Below are 16,047 nucleotides of genomic sequence, written 5' to 3' on the forward strand. Positions count from 1 at the left end.
GGCCCCAACACGGCAACACCTCATACCTCTACGAAAGTACAAAAATCTGTTGTGGGGCTTAGTGGGTTCCTCCTGGTTGAATTGCTGCAAAGAAACCACTACCAAAGGACACCAGTAAAAAGAAGAGACTTGCTTGGGCCAAGAAAGACGAGCAATGGACATAAGACCGGTGGAAATGTGTCCTTTTTTGGTTCCAACCGCTGTGTCTTTATGAGACACGGTGTGGGTAAACCGGTAGTGTACATCTAACTCCGCATGTGTATTTCCCACCGTAAAGCATGGAGGAGGTGGTGGTGTGATGGTGCTTTGCTGGTGACACTGTCTGTGATTTACTTAGAATTCAAGGCACACTTAACCAGCATGGCTACCACAGGATTCTGCAGCAATACGCCATCCCATCTGGTATGGCCTTTGTGGGACTATAATTTGTTTATCAACAGGACAATGACCCAACACACCTCCAGGCTGTGTAAGGGCTATTTGACCAAGAAGCAGAGTGATGGAGTGCTGCATCAGATGACCTGGCCTCCACAATCCCCCGACCTCAACCCAATTTAGATGGAAAAGCAGCCAACAAGTGCTCAGCATATGTGGGAACTCCTTCAAGACTGTTGTAAAAGCATTCCAGGTGAAGAGAATGCCAAGAATTTGCAAAGCTGTCATCAAGGCAAAGGGTGGCAATTTGAAGAATCTCAAATATAAATATATTTTGATATGTTTAACACTTTTTAAGTTTTGATGTCTTAAGTATTATTCTACAATGTAGAAAATAGTAAAAAATAAAGAAAAACCCTTGAATGAGTGCTGTAGGTAGTGTACATCGAACTTGCCAGGCAATATATTAACTATCTGCTATCTAACTATCTGCCCAACGTTTACTGACTTGATTATTTACATCATTCTTAGCTAAGTGGTATAGTTGTGCGATTCAATGGCTATCTACTCCGATTTCAGAGCACTCTCGCGCAGAATAACTGATGAATTTACGAACGCTCAACACCCGTTGAATACGGCCAGTGTCAGTAAACATCAGCAAAATAAAAAAAGTTATTAAATTGTTGCCAGCAGCACACCAACGCACTGGATAACATGAAAACAGCCTAACCAGCTCTGCTAGGGCAAGTAAAATGGTCAGTGAGGTGTTCTCTTATTCGTGTCTGGAAGTAGCTAGCTAACGTTAGCCAGTTAGCTTGGGTGCTTGACTGCCATTGAACGCTCGGATCAACCGTTTTCCTCGGCCAATCTGGATTTACGAACGCTCAGAGCACACTCTGGCACTCCAGATTGAATTTACGAACACACCCGAAATCGTAAAATGTTTAGCTAGTCATTTGTTAAGCTAACAAGCTAGCAAGAGGTTGCATAGCGACAGCATCAACTTCCGGTAGACAGGCGAAGCTCTAGTAAGCTCAACTGAATGGATATCATTAGTTTCCAGTATACTAAAATGAACTAATAGTATGTAGTATATACTCATTAAGTATGAAGTATATACCCATTAAGTATTGTTGTATACAGTATGTTAGTATGGGTATTCAAACACAGCTATACCCCCTTTTCCATTGTGCTTCCATACCTTTCCTCAGGTCAATCTTCAGCTTCCGGCCTCCCTTCTGGTTGGTCAGGTTGGCCAGGTTAGGGAGCCCAGTGGGACTCTTTCCCCGGGACAGGGGGCTCTCGCTGCCCCCCACTGACGTGGGGGAGGCCCCATCCCGATCTCTGACCCCAGGGGCTGGGGACACACTGAGGGGCATCACCTCTGGGACGTGCCCAGTCTGGTGATCGTGAGGCTGGCAGATCGGGGGTCTTGGAGCGGAGGACATGGAGGTCTGGACGTCTCGGCTCCAGTTTGGGATTGATCTGCTCTGGTTTCACGGTTTCTGGTTTCACTTCTGTTTTAGCGTCAATTTTTTGGTGGATCATGAGGGGTCTCTTGGCTTTGGGGACGGAGTCGTGACTGTCGGTGAAGAGCTGCCCGATGAGGCGTTTCTCGTATCACTGCTTGTGGGCTAGCGGCAGGATCTCCAGGCGCACCAGAGGGGAACACATGGCCTGACGGAACACTTCCTGGGACCTGTGGGTGTGAGGAAGTGACATTATCAATGTCTGTCTCTGGAGGACATGACTGAAGGTTGAGAATACTGTTATATCAGACTTGATTGTACGGTTTTCCACTATGTATTTATGGAAATGTGTTGGAAGATCACACTCACTCTCGTAGTAGTTACTAGTACACTAAGCACAGAGATTCAATTGGTATCAACACAAGTACAAACTCAAGCTTACTCTGTTCTCATTTAACACTGGCATTGACTAGCGGTCACAGACTAGACCCTCAAGAGTCAATTCAATAGAGACAAGTAATCTATAGTAGTAGTCACTTATAGCAACTGCTTATCCAGGACCAGGCTAGCAGTGTCAGACCTATTGTCAAGCCTCTTCTGGGCTATACTATCAGATCTAACAAGGTCCACCTCTTTTACTGGGCATTTCATTCAGGTAGGGGATTAGACAATCCTCCTTCATGACCACCAATTCTCTCTCTTTTTTACTGTTTGTCTCTCTCTTATCTTTCTCTCTCACTAGCCCTCACAGCTACTGTCCCACTCCTTTTGAAGTCGAACCAATGCTGTGATAGTCATAAATGAACCTATTCCCGACAACAGTGAAGCGAGAGAATGAGTGTTTCTCGCTTTCGTTTTCTCTCTCACACGGCTTTTGTTGCTGTGGAGATGTGGTGTGAGATAAATCCAGGAATAGGGAGGATTTGTAAGAGCAGGGATTAAGAAGGGCTCCTAATAAAAGGGGAAATAAAAGGGAAACTGAGTGACAGACCGGCCTCATACTGGTAGATTTGTGATAGTGTAGGGCAGGCTTGCATCCAAAATTACACAGAATGCATCTCAAATGGCAACCTATTCCCTACATAGTGCGCTACTGTTGACAAGGGACTTATAGGTCAAAAGGAGTGCACTATAAAGGGAATACGGAGACATTTGAGACTCATCCTGCGATAGCGTAGGGCCGAGGTACGTACTGGGAAAATGTCTTGTCCATTAGCTCGGTGCCGCTAATCTGAACGATGCACTCATCCTCCCGGAATATGTCCTCTCTCTTGGATCGACTGTTCACCTCAGAAACTTTTAATGTGCAGGCCCAGGGTCCTGAGAACGGATGATAAACACAGACTGAACACACACACACAAACAGCCTTCAATGTATGGGTAGAGAATGTGTAAGAGAGTGCGTGAAAGTGAGCGAGTGAAAGTAAGTGTGTGTGCGTTCCTCACCGTCCACTCAGCGAGGAGCAGTAGGGGACGACGTGGATCCCCAGCGGTCCCTGTTCTCCAGAGAGTTCCACTGTCTCGGTCAGGGGGCTGCAGAGACAAAACACACAGTCAGAGATAGAGAGTTTGTGTTTGTCAATCTCACTCACACACAAAAATGGTAACAGGAACACAGATACCTACAAATAGGAACACACACCGTAATACATAAACCCACATCACTTTTCTAGAGTACGCTCAGTCTTTACATTTACAAGCTTTTACTGGCACTTGTGAGACGAACACACACACACACACACACACACACACACGGGTTAAAGCAACAACAAATAAATCTATCTCTGGGTGCAAGTTAACCTCCCCTTTCATGTAAAACAAGTAATGACCATAGTGCTTCTAGGGAAAGAGGATTATTTTGTACATTTATTTAACTGCAAGTTTGACCAATTCCAATCCCCTTGCTTAAGGGGGTCCGGTGTCCTTCGAGATAATTTTTATGAAGGACTGAGAAGCTCAGTTCTGGTGACTTTTTAAAAAGGACATTCTACACCCAAATTAATACAAATTTAATTATACTGACACTATCTAAAATATAATTTCCACCTCGAGAAATTAGCCCAATAACACATTGGTAAGAATTATGTAAAAATTTGTGCCATTAGCAGTTTTAGTTCAGCGCCGCGGTGGTGGTGAGCATTATAGACTTTTTAATTCCCTTCATCTGAACATCAGTGTCAGCAACAATCATGCATGTCAGTTCAGCACACAAAGCGTAACAGAGAAAATAAAATGTTTTTTTATTTCGTAGAACAGACATGCTTCTGTATTAGTCTGGCATCTCCAAACCAGCCCACCACCGAACACCCCAGAGATTTCTATTGCGGATCTACACGGATCTCAAAAAACAACCTCTCCAGAATCCATATGATGGATATACGTCGCAGTGACTGAGAACTTTAACCCTTGGAAAACAGAGATAAAAACAGGGTCTCTCTCTCCCCCCTTCCCTCGCTCTCTGAGACAGACAGTGGTTGAGTGAACAAGGTCAAGGTGAATTAACTGGCATTTACATGGTCCAGCTGCGCTTATGCAAGCGTGTGAAACCTGCCCTTTCAGGTTGTGTAAGTATGACGCTGGAGTGTGGTGGAGCGGAGAGGTGTGTGATGCTAGGTTTAGCTGCTTGCCTTTCGAACATGATTGGCTTCAGGCCACAGGGCATGCTGCCCTTCGACCTAGTGTGTGTGTCCCAAATGGCACCCTATTCTATATATAGTGCACTACTGTTGACAAGAGCCCCATGACTTTGTTCAAAAGTGGTGTACTATAGAGGGAATATGGTATCATTTGGGACGCATTCCAAGACTGTATACACACACCCTCTAATGTAACAAATCTTTTTCGCGTACACACACGCCAGGCTGCCATTAGACCCTAGTAGACAGAGGGGAAGGATTCCAGCAGAGAATGTGCATAGATTTACCAACACACCACTGAGCAGGGGAATGGAGCTAATGACTAGATCTGGCTGGCCACAAATTTACACACATACACACTCAAATGTGCATCAAAAGACCCTGTATGCCCAGTTGAGAACCGGGATACTGCCTCTGGCAATTGAAGTATGTAGGTCCAATGCCATTGATGAAGAAAAGCAGCTATGTACAGTCTGCAATTTAGGGAAGAAGAATTAACGAGATGGAGAACGAATGGTACTTTTATTTTACTGTACTTTATATGATGATTTAAGAGTAACTAGGATGAAATGCGTAACTTAAGAGTAACTAACAGAAACCATAGCAATTCTGGATTAGTGATTAAGACAAACTTGAATGGCTATTTAGAAAAATAAGTGTTCCTGGGTGCAAATGTCATTTCCAAAGCTTAGAAGATAAGACAAGGGTTTTTATGTTTTAAGTTTAAATTATTTTCATTTCCCTAGGAATGCTTTCTGAACACGTCTACATTAATGTGAATGCTACCATGATTACGGATAATCCTGAATGAATCATGAATAATTATGTGTGAGAGTGTTACAGAGGCACAAAGATACCCCCACGAGATGCTAACCTCTCACCATTACCAGTACCAGGGGAGGTTAACCTCTCACCATTACCAGGGGAGGTTAACCTCTCACCAGTACCAGTACCAGGGGAGGTGAAGCTCTCACCAGTACCAGGGGAGGTGAAGCTCTCATCAGTACCAGTACCTGGGGAGGTGAAGCTCTCCCCATTACCAGTATCAGGGGAGGTGAAGCTCTCACCATTACCAGTATAATACAATTATTATGGATATATTAATGTAATAGTTTAAAATAATCAAAATAAAAGTTATACCACAGCGACCATGTTATTTTTGCGAAGCCTATTAGGAGTTTGGACATAAAGTTTGTATGTGAAAAGTATAACGTTTTACTAATTTAAAAAAAATGTGAACTCACTTCACTTGCGAATAAGAGGGAGGCTTGCGCTACCGGTGCTGGCACATGACCAGATCAAATACACTGCTGGAACGCTGATTCAGCTGTTTACATGTCCTAATCATTCAATAGATTGCTCAGAAAACCAGGTGTTTTAATCGGTGTATGCTTATTTCGATATTGAACTTTCAAGATAAGCAGAGTGAAGTGTTTACATGACTATTGCCATAGTCAGTTTAATATCGAATTATTAGTGTGCATGTAAACGTACTCATTGTCTTATTGGCCCATGTGGGCTGGGCATCCTGAAGATGGATGCCACTACAATAAAAATCAAATCAAATCATACATACGCAAACACAACTACTTTCCCTCTCTCTCGCACACACATTTACTTACGCACGCACACACACCAGGGATGACCTGCTGGCTGGCTGCCTGTCCTGCTCATTAGGGTAGTGTAATTAGTTGTGGTTCTGGGGGTCTGCTACAAACACAGGAGAACTGACTGTCACTCATACACACAGACAGAAGAGAGGGAGGGAGGGGGAGAAGGAAGGTGGAGAAAGAGGGAGAGAAGGAGAACAGGAGCCTGATTAGAGTGGTTATGCATCAAAGAAAAAGGGAGAGAGGGGTAGAGCGAGTGAGAAGGAGCGTGAGAGAGAGAGGGAAAGAGGGGGGAGAGAGAGGAATGAGCATCAGTTAAGTCAGCAAAAGAGGAATAAAAGGATGAAAGGCAGGGCGAGAGAAAATGAGATGCAAGCAAAGCAACCTGAATGAGCAAGGTAATCAACTGCCTATCACATAAGCCTTTATCAATAACATAGGACCATGTGTTAGTGGAGAGCAGAAAAGACATGGTAGACACACACACTAGAGAAACACAGATGCACACACTCGCCCTCTCCCTCCCCTTAGCATCCACTTCAGATCCATGTTCTGTTTCCTGAGAGCTACACTAAGACAAACAAATGAGCTTAAAAGGTAGGTGTGCCAAGGTGGAACAATGGAGGAAAGAAGGGTGTGTGTGTTTGTGTGTGCACGTTAGTGACAGAGCGAAAAAGAGCGAGAGAGAGGAAGCATGTGTGTGTGTGTGTGTGTGTGCAAGTGATTTGTAAGGAATTGTGCATTATGACGACTGTAATTTTAATAAGGTAGGTAGGTGAATATTTATAATTTTAAAGGTACATGCACCACTAGTATGGATGCATGTTTGCATGCATTCAATTTAGGTAAAGCTGTGTGATTGTGTGTTCGCCTGAATGTAAAATGAACTTAACTGGATACGTGAGTATGTGTGAATGTCATTTCATAGAGGTTGTGCACAGTACAATCCAGTACTGTATGTATGCAGTGTGTGTGTGTGTGTGTGAGTGAGAGAAAGGACTCCTCTGTCACACTATTATTTTTAACCTTCTCTAGGGTCTCACACACACACACACACACACACACACACACACACACACACACACACACACACACACACACACACACACACACACACACACACACACACACACACACACAGAGGAGTCCTCTCTCTCTCAAATGATGCCAGTAGGTAATAAACCTGACCCATTCCACCCAGATACAACCAGTACTCAATTCTAACATATCCTGGACTTCCCACAGTGACCGTTTTCTCTTCTGTCCTTTCTCAAAACAACCCTTCCCTAGTCATTATACTGCACACACTAATGACTACCATAATGATCCTCATACATTAGTCATGTCCCTGAGCTCTACACACACACACGTGTGCAAACTCCCACACATGTGCAAATGCACACAAGCACGCGTGAATACGCACAAGCATACAAACTGCGGTTTCCTCTGATCTTATCTATGAGAACTCTATCACTATCAAAGGCCGTGCTCTCTCAGTATCGGGCTGTGATGTCCTTGTTAATCTCTGGTTGAAAGCCACAGCTCAGTGCTTTGGCGACAAACTGGTGAAAGAGAGACACAAACTCATCATTGTCATTTATTATATTTCTTTATTCCTCTGTTCTGTCCTTTTGTTTATGGGGAAGTGCATAGATAAAGAGTACGCCTGCATCCCTGGGTCAGACACACACACACACACACACACACACACACACACACACACACACACACACACACACACACACACACACACACACACACACACACACACACACACACACACACACACACACACACACACACACACACACACCCTCTACCCTTCTCTGCAACAAATTTACATTCATAAAAACAAACGCTGGCACAAACAAGCTCATCAGAGGAAGCCAGAGCTTGTTAGCGCCAGGCTATAATACATGCATGCTACGCTCCTCTCCCTTTTTAGCATCCCGTGCATACACAAACAAACACATCCATTCCTCTGAGGCGGTGGAGGGAGGGAAAGAGGGAGAGGAGAAAGAGATGGAACACCCACTCTTTTCTGACTAGTCGTAGATCAACATTGGTCTGAAGAATCTCCTCACTAACAAACTTGCTTTCCTTCTTTTTTTTTGCATATAAATGGAAAATTATTGGTGATAAACGAAGCCAATTGCTGGTGTTGAAAGTGTTTTCACTGCTAGTAAGATAGGTGAGTTCTCTCCATTTACAAGTACAGTTCTTTAAAATCTATACGCACCGAATCCATTCTTAAATCGTAACGGAAAAACTGGAGCACGCTGTCAATATAATGGTCATGGTTTACTGTATATCAGGTTAGGTTGTGCATCCTGGCTCCTGGGACTGTGACAACTACAGGAAGTGGAGACACACACAGTCACATGACCACTGATAGACTGGGACATTATGGTCCCTTGGGGCACTAGCCATGGGCGGCACTAACAGACAGCAGCGGTTGCCATGGAGAGACACACACCCCCGCCTAGCCAGGTCTCTACAAATTCAGCTTGCAGAGTGAAGTCTCTGGGCGGCTACTGGGCAGGAGTCAAAGGTATGGTGGACTAAAAACTCTCTCGCAATGGACCTCTCTCTAGCACACACACACGACTAAGGCAGTTTAATCTTCTCACAGCAGGAGAACAAAGAATGGAGGCATTTGTAATCCCTCTCAATGTTGTCAGTCCAGCCCAGAAAGCGAGCGAGCAAGAGAGCGAGCGGGCAAGAGAGCGAGCGTGCAAGAGAGAGCGAGCGAGCGAGAGATGCACACACATAAGAAACATAAGTAGTTACAGATATGCAAACACAAACATTCTTATGAAAAAAGAGAACAGCACACAAACAAACCTTATAAACATATCAACCCATGCAAACATGTGAATATGTAGTTGTGTGTACACACACACCCCCTACCTGAGTGTGACCCGGCTCATCTTGGCTGTAGTGGGGATGTTCTCGTGTTCTCCTTTGTGGGTCAGTGCATGGCTGTCATCCTGTGTACACACACACACACACACACACACACACACACACACACACACACACACACACACACACACACACACACACACACACACACACACACACACACACACACACACACACACACACACACACACACACACAGTTGGCCAAGTCTACTGTTGGCATCTCAGTCCCTCGCTCTCCACTAGTCCACTAACAGGGACACCAACCAACCAAACAATATCTTCAGTTGATATCAATCACCGAGTCAAAGACGTTTAGACAAGACAACCCAGATGGACCTGGGTTCCAACCTCATCCGTGAGTGTCCCTCTCTCCTCCGTCAACTCGATCTGTTCTTCTTTGTTTTGCTCTCCTTCCGTATCGCTCAGGAGAGAGAGGCTCATTTTAAGTCATGCATGCTAGCACCACAACAACAGCCCCGGGGTGAAATGTAAAGGAAAGATTTTATTTTGATTTTTTAAAATCAAAACGGCGCAATCAGTGTTGACGGACGAGAAGAAAAAAAAGAACGGCAATACAAAAGGAGGGTCCCAATTACGATCTTTTGCCTAGTCACTGGGGGCCAGTGGGGCTGGGGGGCCTCCCACTTACCCCTCCCCGATCCCTACGCCCTTGGCCAGCCAGGACCCTCGGTCCAACCCCTGCTTCTCCTCTCCTAAACCCACATCTCCACACCACCACGACACACGATGCTCCATGCACAGATAGACAAATAGTGTCCCAGTTATTAGGCCGCTAAGCTGTTATCCACACTGGGCCACATGTTACCATGTCTCCATTGTTATTGTGCATCCTCCCCTCGATTCCTCCATCTCATCCATTAAGAGTTCTGCTATATTCACACGGCCCAGGGGAAAATAGACAGAGAAACAGAGAAAGAAGGGGAGAGGGCGAGTGAGAGAGGAGGGGGGAGAGGACAAAAGGCTAAAAATGGGGTTTAACCCTATACATTCGTCTGGATTGGTCTATATGGATAGGGGTACATTTAAATGTTTCTTACAGAAGAAATATGCATAAGCATGGTAGCAATTGAAAGGGGATGTGTTGGAGATTATGGGAAAATGATTAGATCAACGTTGAGGACAACAGTTCACCTGACAAGACTGAATCCAAACATTACACCGTTGATTTTATGTGCATTTTACATTCTGTACTTTTTGCCACATTTGTTGATAACTAAAAATACTCTGGATACATTCAGTAACATGATAAGAGTATTCTTGTTAAACGTGGGGTAGGTGCAACACAAGACGAAACATTTTGAAGGGTTTGAGTGAGAAGACTAACTGGTGTCTCCAAGTGGCCACACACACACACCTCTCTAAAGTGTGCACAGTTCCTAAGTTATTTCCACGCATTTTTATAACTCAAAGAACAGTAAACAATACGTAGTATTAAAAAAATTGCTCTTCTAGCTGTGCCGTTGAGGAACTAGAGCAAGCACACTTGTAGTTGTTTTGTCTGGAACAGAAACCCACCATCCTCGCCATCACACAATTACTATTGTTGTTTACACAATCCAAAAACCGCCTATTTTAAATAGCAATCTGGGTCAGGTGGGCATCATTTGAAAGCTGGTTCAATTGCCAACATGACTAGCCAAATTAGAAAATACTATCGTACAGGGTTAGGTTTTCACAAGGCAATTCAGAGAAACAGATCGTTATTTCAGTGCATTCAGGTTGAGTGTTCCACAGGTAATTTTCTTAACAATAGACTTAACATAGGCTCATTCTATTCAGAACAACCCAGGGTATGACGGCATGTCATCTCGTAACGGCACATTACACATTGTGATCGTAAACGTTGACACATGAGTTTTATGATATAGAAATGTGAAGTGCACATTTGGACTCACGGGAGTTCTCTTCAATGACAGCAGTACCCTCACTCAGACAACAAAAAAGTTCCGAAAGTGGCCCAATTACCGGGAGGGATGGGGGAAACTTCTTATTGTTGCGGTGCTCAAACTGCCTCATTAATTATCTCCCATGATTAGTATCCAATACATTCTAATAAAACCACACTGATGCTTGGATTTAATAAAGTAAATAATATAATAGTATGCTGCTGTGTTTTTTCTTCTTGTGACTGTTTTTTCTCAGGAGAAATTACGTATTCTGTGGCCAAATACATGCCGGGGCTAGCGAGAACGTACATGACAAATGAGGTGTGTGTGTGGTTGTTGTCATACGCATGAGAAATGAGGTGTGAGTGTGTTCTCTGGGAACGCTTCTGTGATCTGCTAAACGTCAGATGTGGTGAAAAATGGTGTGTGTGTCTGTGTTGGGGAGTACTTTCCTGTGACCCTTGACCCCTGTCATATCCATCACAGAATTGCCCCTTACTCACAGCTGAAGCATTACCCCTCTAGGGAAGGGGTCAGGACACACACACACACAACCGTACTACTGACGTGAGCTCCTCTGTACAGTTCTCACTCAACATTACAGGGTATGAGCAGTAAAACCACACCAAAACTGCTGCCCTTCGCTCCCCTTTTTTACATGCAGGATGAAAAATGTTAGTTCCAGTGTTTGGAGGTGAAATACGGCCTACGTCCCAATACAGTGCCTATAGAAAGTCTACACCCCCTTGAACTTTTTTCACATGTTGCCGTCTTAAAACGTAATCCAAAAGGGGATACAATTACACAACCTACTCCACATTTTCAAATTGAAAGAAAGTTGTAGAAAATGTTCCAAATTAAGAGAAAATCTAAAAACTGAAATATTGGATAAGTCTGAGTTAATACTTGGTGGAAGCACCTTGGCAGCCATTACAGCTATGAATCTTTTGACATGACAACTCTTATGGCAGCATATATATATATATATATTATACACTGCTCAAAAAAATAAAGGGAACACTTAAACAACACAATGTAACTCCAAGTCAATCACACTTCTGTGAAATCAAACTGTCCACTTAGGAAGCAACACTGATTGACAATACATTTCACATGCTGTTGTGCAAATGGAATAGACAAAAGGTGGAAATTATAGGCAATTAGCAAGACACCCACAAAAAATGGAACAATTTCAAAGATTTCACTGAGTTACAGTTCATATGAGGAAATCAGTCAATTGAAATGAATTCATTTGGCACAAACCTATGGATTTCACACAATAGTCACAGATACCTTAAGAAAAATGGGCCTCACAAGAGCAACAGGATCTCGTCACAGTATTTGTGCATTCAAATTGCCATTGATAAAATGCAATTGTGTTCGTTGTCCGTAGCTTATGCCTGCCCATACCATAACCCCACAGCCACCATGGGGCACTCTGTTCACAACGTTGACATCAGCAAACCGCTTGCTCACACGATGCCATGCACATGGTCTGCGGTTGTGAGGCCGGTTGGACGTACTGCCAAATTCTTTAAAACGACGTTGGAGGCGGCTTATGGTAGAGAAACAAACATTACATTCTCTGGCAATAGCTCTGGTGGACATTCCTGCAGTCAGCACGCCAATTGCACACTCCCTAAAAACTTGATACATCTGTGGCATTGTAATGTGTGACAAAACTGCACTTTTTAGAGTGGCTGTTTATCGTGGCCAGCGCCGGTGTGATGTACATTTTGTTGGAAATCAGTGATGATGCTGACAAACTCCCCAGTCCCTGTCGATGACAAGCATACTCATAACATGATGCTGCCACCACAATATTTGAAAATAGAGAGGGTTTCACTCTGTTGTGTTGTATTGGATTTGACCTAACCCTGTAGTTTTTAAGTAAGGCCAAAAAGTTAATTTATTTGCCATGTCATGCAGATTTACCTAACAGCCTTGTTGCAAACAGAATGGATGATTTGGAGTGGATTTTCTTTTAACAAAGGATTCTTTCTTTTGACTTTGTCATACAGGCCAGTAAAATGGAATTAATGCAATGTTGCTGATCCCTTCGTGTTTTCAAGTATTGTGGCGGCAACATCATGTTATGTGTATGCTTGTCACCAGCAGGGACTGGGGAGTTTGTTAAGATCATCAGATTAAAGTTATTTTTCTGCGGGACAATTTTACACATTTTTACATGCAAAAGACTTTCCAAGAGGTGCTGAGTGTTCCTGAGTAGTCTAGTCTCAGTCCTGACTTAAATCTGCTTAAAAATCAGAGACGAGGTTTGAATATTGCTGTCCTTAATGATTCCCAACCGAATTTAATGAACCTGAGCAATTTCGACAAAAAAATGGATATATGTTGTCCTCAGAGTAAAGTTGGTAGAATATTGTGGACATGTGGATAATCTTGTGACAAAGCTTACATTGAAATTGGGTTTTTATTTTCATAATAAGGCTTGCTTCCCGCTTATGGCTAGAAATAAGTTTGTTCAGGCCACTTTTCTCTCTGTAATTGATTATGGTGACTTGTTGTATAGGCATGCAACCTCCTCCGTTTTACAGAGACTGGACTGTTTATCATGCATCCTTGCGCTTTATTACAAATGCCAAGTCACTCACCCACCATTGCACATTGCACCAAATGGTAGGTTGGACCTCACTTTATATGGCAGAAAGATACATTTGCATGTGTTCATCAACAAAGTCCTTTTGGGTAAACTCCCTCTTTACCTCTGTAGTCTGGTCTCCTTTACTACTAGCAGTTACCATACCCGGTCTGCTAGGTGGTTGCTACTTAAAGTCCCCAGGACATTCACAGTATTAGACAAGACTGCCTTCTCTTCTTGTGCACCAGACTCATGGAATAGTCTACAATCCATGCTTCATCTAGATATGTTAGTGTCCCTGAATGAATTTAAAGTATTGATGGGAGACTCTGTTACAGAGGAGTGTAAATAACTCAGGGGCGTGGAGACTTAAACTTAAATATCATAATTGGATATTTGCAAATGTTTATAATTTGTACATTTTTCTATAACCGACTTTGATAATGTGGAGTAGGTCGATTTAAAAACTTTAAGGCAGCAAAATGTGAAAAAAGCTCAAGGGGGTGTAAGACTTTCTTTCTCACGGGCAGTGTTCACTTCCCTAAAGAAAGCCCACAGGAGTGTGTGTGCATATGTGTTTTTGCATGTGCACGTGTGTGTGCGCAAGTGTGTGTAGACAGCACCAGGGTGGCAAGGTTTCACCTGTGCCGCCTCCGCAGAGAGAGGGAGCAGGTCCTGCTGCGTTTTGATAATTCACTCTGTGCGTCATCCGAGATCACCGTCGCAGAAACATCTATTTGGGAACGAACTGGGATGTTTATTGCTGCACTGACCTTAATTACACAATCTTACTTTCGCCATCCCCTTTTCAGAAAGAGAGGGAGAGAGGGAGGGGAAGAGAAGGGGAGAAACTTAATTGCATACTCCTCGCGTCCTCGCCTCCTTCTCAAAGCCCATTGGAGGAGAAGGTCAGATGGGAGGGACCTCTGGCTTTTGCATCCGATGAGTTTTGAGAAGGAGATGAGAGATGACCCGAGGAGTATGCAATTGAGATCTTCCCAAGGAAAGAGAATGAAGGAGAAGACGGGTGGGAGGGAATGAGAGGGAGAGAGCGAGAGAGAGAGAGATGGATCAAAAGGAGGGAAGTGAAGGATGCAGTAGAGCAGTATGGATGAGACGGCAGTGCATCGATCCTTGGAAAAAGACTACGTCCCAAGTGACACCCTATTCCCTACATCGCGCACTACTTTTGACAAGGTCCCCCATAGGAACCTGGTCAAAAGTAGTGCACCATAGGAAATACAGTGCCATATGGACTGCAGCCTCAATCTGGTTTAAGGGCGTGACAGTAAGGCAGCTAGGGTTGCCACCACATACATGCTATTCCAACTGGTAAGGCCAACAGCCATGGTGTAGCGTATGGGCGATACGAATATCACTTTCATTGATATCTACATACTGTACCACATTGATGTGAATCACACTGCTGCCCTCTATTAGCTATTTGCGCTTTAAAGATTGTGGTTGTTGTGGATGGCTGTTCACAAATGCGTTTGCGTATTTTAACCCAATAATAGTTGAATTTAAAAGTTTAAGCTGCCAATCAATCATTGTTTTTGCGACCAGGGGACAGTCAGTGAAAAAAAACGCGCTTTCGCAACAGCTGCATAGTGCGGATCCCAGCTGATGGAATAAATGTTTCCTCCCTTCTAAACTCCTCCGTGGTATTGTGCTCCATACTGTCAAAAACAAGTTCATTTAAGAAGACCATCTGTGGGGATTTTATTGCTCAATCTAATAAGTGCTGATAAAAAAAAAGAAGTCTAAAGGCCTAACGGACACACAGTCAAACATGCACACTTTTAAAAGACTTAGGTAGCTGCAAATTATCACGATTGTAAAGTGTCACCAACAAAAACAGAAATAACAGGCCTATAGCAAATGCAGCATATAGCATTCATTATTCACATGCAAATAGCATTTTTCAGTAGTGCTCAAACCATCCCATTCAACGAGAGCAGCATTTATTTTTCAACTTGAAGCAATGAGCCCAATCAGTTCTCCATGTAAACAAAATCATAAACAATAGATTGTGCTAATACAGCGCTGTGTTACAGCCCGAATTCAAAACTGATTAAATATTTTTCTCTCACCCATCTACACACAATACCCCATAATGACAAAGTGAAAACGTGTTTTTAGAAATATTAGCAATCTACTGAAAATGAAATACAGAAATGCAATTTACATAAGTATTCACACCCCTGAGCCAATACATGTCAGATTCACCTTTGGAGCTGTGTGTCTTTCTGGGTAAGTGCTTTGCACACCTGGATTGTACAATATTAGCACATTCTTTTTTAAATTCTTCTAGCTCTGTCAAGTTGGTTGTTGATCATCGCTAGACAACCATTTAAGCCTTGCCATAGATTTTCAAGCCAATTTAAGTCAAAACTGTAACTAGGCCACTTAGGAACATTTAATGTATTCTTGGTAAGCAACTTAAGTGTATATTTGACCATGTGTTTTAGGTTGTCCGTCTGAAAGGTGATTTTGTCTCCCGGTGTCTGTTGGAGAGCAG

At 43.3% G+C, this 16,047-nt stretch overlaps 1 pseudogene; it reads right to left on the reverse strand.

The window, feature by feature from the left end:
* The window catches only part of LOC129860067 (partitioning defective 3 homolog B-like), a 204,826-nt pseudogene that overhangs the window by 105,617 nt on the left and 83,162 nt on the right, over positions 1-16,047 (reverse strand).

The sequence above is a fragment of the Salvelinus fontinalis genome, chromosome 7, assembly GCF_029448725.1.
Source record: "Salvelinus fontinalis isolate EN_2023a chromosome 7, ASM2944872v1, whole genome shotgun sequence".
Lineage (NCBI taxonomy): Eukaryota > Metazoa > Chordata > Actinopteri > Salmoniformes > Salmonidae > Salvelinus > Salvelinus fontinalis.